Source organism: Python bivittatus, unplaced genomic scaffold (assembly GCF_059951505.1).
Source record: "Python bivittatus isolate LINGU-HERP-01145 unplaced genomic scaffold, Pbiv_v1 ctg000220_np1212, whole genome shotgun sequence".
Classification (NCBI taxonomy): Eukaryota; Metazoa; Chordata; class Lepidosauria; order Squamata; family Pythonidae; genus Python; species Python bivittatus.
In genome coordinates this window covers 40,637,132-40,646,182 of record NW_028277048.1, presented here as the reverse complement: position 1 = coordinate 40,646,182, position 9,051 = coordinate 40,637,132, and the positions used below count along the sequence as shown (strand labels likewise).

Below are 9,051 nucleotides of genomic sequence, written 5' to 3'. Positions count from 1 at the left end.
AGGGAGCGCTCCCAGAGACCCTCGGCAGTTGCCGATCCACGCTGACTGCTGGGGAGCGAAATTAGAGGACAGGATGCAGATCTCCTCCGGCGCCCCGTGTCCTTAACCTCCATTACAGATTTTACCGAAAAATCATGTACTAGGGCTAGCGCTTCAAAATTGTCTCTCCTTGGAAAGGAAAATGGAGCTAATAATGGGCCAAGAAAGCCCACCCTGCATTTTAAAGCTGTATTCAGCTTCTGATACCAAAACCGGTATCAGAAATTGGGTCTGCATAGTCCACCTCGAGTGGAAAAGACCCTGATGCTGGGAAAGATTGAAGGCAAAAGGAGAAGGGGACGGCAGAGGATGAGATGGTTAGATAGCATCACTGAAGCAATGAGCATGAAACTGAGCAAACTCAGGGAGGCAGTGAAGGACAGGAAGGCCTGGCGCGATATGGTTCGTGGGGTCACGAAGAGTGGAACACGACTTAATGACTGAACAACAACAGCAAGTCCACCTCGAGTGGTAATTTACGCCTGATAGCATGCAGAGATAGGTATTCCTGAAGGAGGGTAGACATTAAATTTTGAAGATGTGTCTCCTGTCCACAGCGCTGGTTGTTACTAAGGGCCATCTCTTTTAATAATGTTCTTCGCCTCTCCTTAGGTTGGCAAAAAACTATACTGCCCTGACATTTCTTGATCCCCATTGCTATCCCTAGCTGCGTCTGTTCCCAGTGCCCCAACTAATTTTATTTATCTCAAGGCTATCCTTGGATGATGCCAGAATAAGGGAGAAACTACAGTACTGTTTCAACGTTGGTATACCTAATATGATTTAAGCCTGTCTCATGCATGGACTGATGAAGGCAATGTTGTGGAGCTAAGGCAGAAAAAAATTATATTGCTGTATGTTTTTTGTTTTTTTTGCCATAGATAAGTGCAAGTGGGGAAAGGCCTTAAGGGTTCCAAATGGCAACAAACCACAGTGTACACTTATTTATTTATTTGTTTTTATTAATCAAGTTTATGTGGCCACCCATCTTACAAAAAGTGACTCTGGGTGGCATACAACAATCCAATAAAACAATGAATATATAAACAATTATACATAAAGCCATTATATAGTAATTATTAAAACATTATTGCTTTTGCTAATGTCACTGATTTCCTGGAAAGTGAACCTTGTTAATTTTTAATATCTGCTTTGGCAAGATGATTGTTTTCTTGTGATGTTTTCTTGTGGCTGCAGAAGTAAGGTCATCTGATAAAATGTGTAAAACTCAGACTAAAAGAACAAACACATACAAAAAACTCGTAGTCTAGGTAATTAGAGGTGACAGATCTACCTGTCAACAGAGCTAATAAATCTACTTTTTTTGGATTCAAGATTAAGCTACTAAAAGGCTTATTTCTGACTCAAAATAATTTCATTTGGCTTAATTGTTTTTCGTTTAATCTTTCTTGGTATTTTTGCTCATATGAATATTTTATTTATTTAATTATGAGATTTGCCTACTGCCTGAAACCAAAAGGACTCTACAGGCAGCGCACAGAGCTTACTTATAAAATGCAGTACGTCAGTATAACAATTAATTAAAATAGTAATCCAATTAAATCTCATTTTAAATTAATGCTAAAAATAATAACTTAAAATGTATTGAATCTGACACTGCTGGTTATAATTAACCCCTGAAGGCCTACCAGAAGAGCCTTCTGAAGGCCTTCCAGAAGAGTGTTCACCTGCTTCTGGAAGGCTACAAGGGTGGAGACCATCCTTGCCTCAGGGCAAGCTATTCCAAAAGAGGACAGCTGCTATAGCAAATACCTGCTGTTGCCCTCTTCCATCCTCCTGCTTGGTGGGGACTCTTACCAGTAATTCGCTAATTGTTTGGGTAGGAAGGGCAGAAACAATAAGGAAAAGGTGGTTCCTAAGTTACCAAGGCCCTGAACCATATAGGGCTTTATAGGTACTGATCTAGCTTCCTATAAAGCACCTTGAATTGCACTCACAAACATACTGGTAACCAATGCAGCTTCTGCAGGAAAGGTGTAATATGGCCATATTGTGACTGACCACTGTCACTGTTCTGGACTAGCTGAAGTTTCCAGGTGGTCTTGGGCAGCCTCATGTGGAGTAAGTTACAGTAATCTAATCTAGAGATGACAAGGTATCCTATTATAGGTAAGGCCACAACTGGTGCAACAGACAAAGCTGTGCAAAAGCCCTCCTGGGCACAATTGCCTCCTGCTCTTTAGGCAGGAGTGTGAGTCCAGGAGGACCTTCAGATTGTGAGTCTGCTCTTTTTGGGGAAGCACAGACCCATTAAGAGTCAAGGATAGTGCAGTCCTGGAATCAGACAGACTGAGTCAACAGTCACTCCATTTTGTTTGGGTTGACTCTGAGACTGTTTTTCCCCATCCAGACCCCAGCGTCTGACGACACCATCCCAGACACTGGCTCATGATTTCCACCATATCTCCCAATGGGCCTAGGGTAGAGGTGTACAACTGGGTGTCATCTACATATTGATGATACCTCAAGCCAACAGATGACCTCTCCCAGTGGTTTCACATAGATGTTGACCAGAATAGGAAAAAGGTCTGAATCATGAAGTACATAACAAGGTATCCATGGGTCAAACCTCCTTCCTCCCACAACCATCATATGGACTCACCTGGTGAGGTAGGAGCAGAACACTTTTCTAATTCTCACAATCCAGAAGGATACTGTGATTGACAGTATTGAGGGCCACTGAATGGTATAGGAGAAATATGATAGTTGTACCACTTCCATCCAAGACCTGTCACAGGTCATCGATAAAAGTGGTCAGAACCCAGGATGCTAAGGAACCAGATCAACTGTATCGTCCAGAGCCCTCTGCATCTATAGCTTCACCACTTTTTCAATGCCCTTCCTCAAAAAGAAGTTTAGAGATAGGATAGTAGTCCAATTTTATTGGATCCAGACGTGGCCCCTTGAGTGGATGAATTAGTGCCTTTTTAAGGGCTTTGGGCATCTTCCTGTCCCTCAAAGAGGCATTGACTAAAGTGTAGATCTGGCTCCTGGTTCTGTCCTGGCCACCTTTATTAGCCAGGTGGGATGGGTCCAATCCACAAGTGGCAGAGCCAAGGTGACAGAGGACTCTTTTCCTTGGGGCCTACAGGCACAAAAACCTCCTGGATAACATCACAAGACATCATTTCAGCCATTTCAATAGATTCTGTCCATTTGGCTTCCAATTTAGAGTGAATGTGAATGATTTATTGACAAAAAGCTGTGAGGACAAGATATTCCAAAAGCACCCAGGACAATGCCCAGAATAAAATACAATTTTAGTATAAAATGTTGCTGTATACCTGATACTGCCCTTCTGCACCGATGTATTACTTTTGAGACACTAATAGGAAAGGACTCCCTCCACTTCAACATGTCTCCTGATGTCTTCATGAACACACCCATACAGCTTTTCTGGCAACAATACAAAAGCAGTTCGCTGTTGGTTTCTTCCAGGATGTTTTTTGACTTTCCAATCTCACCCCAAGCCCGGGATTTCCTGGCAGGCTTCCATTCCAGTGCTTACCATGCCCAACCCTCCTTGATTTTTGAAGATCAGTCAAATTTGGCTAGATTCTGCCACCTGCTGTGAGACTGTAGAATGACTCATATGGTATTCTTGTATTCTCAGGTGGGCATTATCTTTATTAGAACCTATCAAAAGGTTACAAAATAGTGAATAGTGTAAGTTTTGAGCTCCCTAGAACTTCATCATGCCAAGCATTAAGAAAGATACAGGGTCTCTGTTTAGGATGTTATGATCATTTTGTGCTTGTGGAAAGGAAGCATTTGTTTCTAATTTTTCCCAGTCGGCTTCAAGAGGTCGGAAGAGTTTGGCATGTGTAGCTTTTTCACAAAGATGATGATGATTATTATATTTGATGGATTATTTCAAGTTTTGAGACTAGCATGAATCTTTTCTGTTGCCTCATTCTCACTTCTGCCAGTAAAAAATACATATAGTATGTTGTTCTAGCATGTTTGTAAAGGATATCATGATAGGTACTTAGATTTTAATGCAATGTGAATAATGAAGCCATCATTTTGCAGTCTTTGTATGGTGAATCCCCTGGGGCCAGTGACAAAGAGAGGTAGATAAGACTGTAGCTTTCTCCAGATCTATCCATTCTCAGTCAAAGCATTGGCTTTCTTGTAACTTGCAAGATATGGTGTACCTGCTTGTATGGGAGGTAGTTGGAGGATGTATGTCAGACAGTAGCAGACAGCAGTTATTAGCATCCTTCCTGAAAAAAACACTCTGATAGTTAGGCTGGAGTAAGACTCAGAGTTTAAGGAAACACTACCTAATCCTGAGATAGAAAAATCAATAATGTGATTCAGTGTAAATCACCTTTATAAGTACAGTAGGCATTATTCAAAGAACAGCTGTCTCTTGTCAAGCACACAGTTCAGTTCTGAGAGATTCTGTTTTCCTCCTTCCTCTAACTCTTTTGGTTTGTTTATTTCAAATATTGGCACATCCCTTCTCCAATAGATTCCCAACAGGATGGATTTTAGAATTTGAGGCTGGAATTGTGCTGAGGTCTGTACTGCAGCTGGAGGTCAACTGCCAATCCCAGCAGCTTCTGACCCTGTTGCTATTTCTCCTAATGTTTCTGCCTGCCTGTCTCCTAGCCTCCTCTAAGCAAGCAGGTAGCAAGAGGGTTAGCAATATTTCACACACCATACTCTCCCTCTGGGTGGTGCAAATTACAGTCAAGAGAGGCAAGCAAATAGTCAATGAGAAGCTAAAGAAGGTGGATGCAATGAGGGGGTCTAACAAGCATTTTCCCAAGGGTTCTGTCAAACATGGAAGTGTCACTGATAAAAAGACAGGGAAAAGAATTAACAGTATAATGATTTGTGAGCACTCCTGGTTGAGAGCCATGGTGAGCTAAATGTCCCTTTTTACAGCAGGATGGTGTTACGATGGAGATTGGTGTGGGATGCAGGATCCTGGCTGCCAAAATACTCTCCAGATTAAGGAGAAATCTTTGAGATAGCCCACATGACTCCACACAGCCACTCCTCATGAGGAGACTGCAGGAATAGTCATTTTGCAGTTTGCCTGTGGGTCGAGCAGCTGGGAGCCGAGGGAGGAACCGTCTTTGTTCAGAGTCGTTAATGCAGCCTTTTTAAAGGACATTAAACTTAACCAAGCCTCACTTCTTAATCACTTTGGATTTGGTTTTTTTCTGCTGCTTTAAAAGGATTAAGACCCTTCTCCTTAGAGGAAGAACTTTTAAATACAATTTTTATAACCTTTTGAAAAATATTACTTTTTGAACTAAGCAGCAAAAGGGTGCTCAGAATATGGACTTTAGAAAGTTTAACAAGGGATTAAGGGCTCTGATGGACTTGGAATTATAATTTTAAATGCCCACAAAGAGCTTTGAATTCACTAGAAGAAATTTTCTCATGGGAAAAATGGCAATTGTTTTGAGTTTTTTCAGTTTTTCACCATAAGGGGACTTTGAAGGTTGGACACTAGAGAGATTTAGGGGATAAAGAAAATGTAGCCAAAAATCTATAATACAAATTTGGGAATATTTGTCTGTCAAGATTCTTGACAAAATAGATGGATTTCTTGACAGATCATGTTGTAATAAAATTACAGAACAAGAACAAGTTGCAATGAATGATTCTGAAATTATTTTGAAGGGGGACTTAAATGTGACAAGTAATGAGAAAGACATGGAGTAAGATATGAGCACACAAATGGAACTGTTTGGATATACAAAAGAAATCTGCTAAACTTCTGAAAGATTTTTGGCTTGAAACGCAGATGAACAGAAAACTAGCTCTGGGATTCTTTTTGAAGGGGTTAAAATGAATTTCTTCCCTGAGTTTTTAAAAATATAAGGTTGGCTTATTTGACCAGGGCTAAAATAGTTACATCTGGCTGTCCTTACTGGACTTTTGCTGATAAAGAATGACTGACAAAGCATTTAGATTTTGTTTTGTTTTTTTATTCAGGAGATGAGATATGGGGTGAAGAGAGATTAAATTGTATTTAGAGATAGTGATAAGCTATTAAGATTATTTTTGCTTGCTGGGATGAAGGAGGAAGTTACTACTTTCTTTTTTCTATTTTTCTATTTTTTCTTTTTCACATTTTTTCTTTTCTTTTGTATTTTTCTGTTTGTATTTTTTGTAGCCTGTACTGGCTTTTATTCTTTTCATTTATAATTCTTAATAAAATTATTTGAAAAAAACCCCCTGTATAATGATTTGCTATCCCAGTTAGGACAAAGAGGATAAATACAGATGAGCAACTTGCCAATTGGCAAGTGCGGGAAGACTTACTCTTTGAAAAATCTCTAACCTTTGCTGCTCATTAGAAATTGTGGCAACATTCCCCCTGCCCCACAGGTCACGATGCTCATTAATACAGATGAGTAATCTAAGAGTGGAAAATTTGTAAATTGGCTTATATTGGGAATTCCTTAAGTCCAGTAGACTAGTCTATAGACAAAAAAGAAACCCTGAAAAGACATATGTCTCCCAGGAACTGGTACTAAGTGCATACCACCTCTGATCTTGGAAGTCCACTTAGCCATCATTAGTACTACTTAATGGCTCTGCTTAACATGAATTTGTAATCACCACCACATCTGATGACAGTGAATCCTATAAGTTAACTAGATTGTATACTGTGTACAGAGACACTATATTTTATCTGACCTGAATCTCTGCCCAATAAGTTTCATCAAATGAACTCAAGTTTCTAGTATTACGAGAGAGAAATGAAATGTGATCAGAGTACAAAGGTTTGTATTCTGGTAAAAAAACTTCCTAGAATACAAACTTGAGATAAACAAACTGATTAAGGCAAGTGGAATAAATAATCTCTGTTCAAAAGCCACAAGTTCCTGGATTCACAAAGGAGAGTTTTTCTCCAGATAGTTGTTGTTGCTGTTGTTAGTTAGCTTTGAACTGAGATAATTGACTTTGTATTTAGCAAATGTAATTTTGGAAAAGTCCTCTCTTGCTTATGTATTTATTTTCCATGGACAGTGGTGAAGCCGGTGGAATAATTTAATGGTAATATATAGATGAGTTGTGATATAAGCAGTTTTTCCATTTCTGTTGTCTGTTATGCCTGCTTTTTCCTAACAGCCAAGTGAGGGGTTTGGACTGTTGTTGGGCATGGAAATGTGGATTTTTATTGGTAACTACAATACAGTATTAGCAATTCAGCATCTGAGCATAACAAACAGTAGTTCTGTGCATCTCTTGGCTGATAAAGGGACAGTGGAAAAGTAGGTAGGCCAATAGGACTTTAGCAAGTTCTCAGTGCTTAGGTCTTCAGAAGTTTCTTGCCAAGCAGAAAAGGCATTTCTCTTCTGCAAAACATGATGGATATAATAACAAATGGGGACATGTGGGGGAAATCACAGGGTACACTCTCTAGAGCAGTGTTTCTTAAACTTTTTTCTCTCAGGACCCCTTCCCATTTTAAAAATTATGGAGGACCTCGAAAGAGCTTTTGTTTGTATGGATTATATTCATTAATACTTACCATATTAAAACTTAAAATTGATGCATTCCGTGCTGCTATAGCTTCTCACAATTGTTTGATGGGATTTTAATACTGTATTATTTTTCAACATAGGCTGGCAAATAATTTTGATTTTGTGGACCCCTGAGAGGGTCTTGGGGGGCCCCCAGAGGTCCTAGGACCACACTTTAAGAAACACTGGCCTAGAAGATCCCTGGTAGTAGATAAGGTGTTAAGGGGAAATGCCTGCCACTGGCTAAAACCCATCACCAGCCACAACAGGCAATGCTGGACTAAGCAGCTAAGTGATCTGAGGTAGTATAAGGCATTTCTCTATGTTCCTGTTCTTTTGGGCAGGGGGAGGAGGAATAACCAGGCTTAGAGAAACTATGCCTAAAAGTGTACTTTAGTCAACAGGGGCTCAGCCCTTGGAAATGAGGACGGGGTGAGGAAGATGCCAGCTTAATGTAGTCCAAGCTTCATTTCCTCTTTCTTGGTATATTTGTGCCCAAGACCAAAAGGAAGCAATTAGGAGGCTGTTTGCTTTCTTTCCTTCTCGCAGACTGGGTTGGCTGAGGCGGCCTGCTTGCAGAGAGTTCCTTGCTGCTTACGTTCCCTGGCAGGTTGAGGACAACAAACCTGGGCCTCCACCAGGTTCTGACATTCTGGTTTTCTGGTTTTCCTATATTGTCCTCCTCATTTTGGTTCCCAGTATGTTTTCTTATTTACTTCTCATATTCCCCTCCACCCCCCTCATGTCTGTGGAAAAGGCTCCTAGAATTCCTTGCATGTGATTTATAAAATAAAGTGTCCCACCCTTCAGGCTTATAATGTAAAAGTCATGACACCAAAAGAAAAATGCTGGGGAGAGAAAACAAACAAAACAAAACCAAGTCCAGGCCAACTGTTCTGAAAATCATACAGGAGTCTCAATTATGACCAGCTGGTATGGGAACAAGTCAGGGATAGGAGGAGCTGGCTGGTCTCTCAGCAGAGTTGATGGGATGTCTCTGTTTCCTATCTGTCTCTGTACTTTTATGATTCTTTACCCTTTAATACAAAGTCTTTCACCTAAATTACCTGTAAGTATTAGTGTTGGTGTAGTTTAGATAGGCCCTGAGGCTAAGAAAACATAGGCTGTTTAAAGTTATCTAGTCAGAAGAAGCAAGACTCTCAAAGGGACAGATAAGAGCCAAGTTTCCAACCTCCTCATGATGTATACGTTCATTATTCAGTGGATGTTTATCAGATAGTCACTGACTCACATTAATATTCAGTATCTAAAAGAAGCAAATTTGGGATCAGCAAGAGAGAAAGGAGAAAGAGTTGTGAGCTGGCAGCTTGAAGCATCTAGGGCTACAGAGGTCTCCTTGCTGGGGACCTGCTTGGTAGGGATGCATGTTACTTATCTCCACTTATATGCTGCTTGTATAATAAGCCAGAAGCATTTGGAAAACTGGGAAAAGTGGTGATTATATAAATAATACAGAGGGACAGGCTTCAGAAGT

General features: G+C 40.3%; 1 protein-coding gene across 2 annotated transcripts in view; it reads left to right on the top strand.

Annotated features, from left to right (window-relative positions):
- Nucleotides 1-18: 18 nt before the first annotated feature.
- Nucleotides 19-9,051, top strand: part of C1QTNF1 (C1q and TNF related 1) — a 29,211-nt gene continuing 20,178 nt past the window's right edge. The window contains exon 1 of one of the 2 annotated variants that reach the window (XM_088138405.1): nt 19-510. The gene's annotated coding sequence lies outside the window, so the exon portion shown is untranslated. Of the gene's footprint in view, nt 542-9,051 lie in introns of both variants that reach the window. The other variant, XM_007426264.4, reaches the window with a different exon arrangement.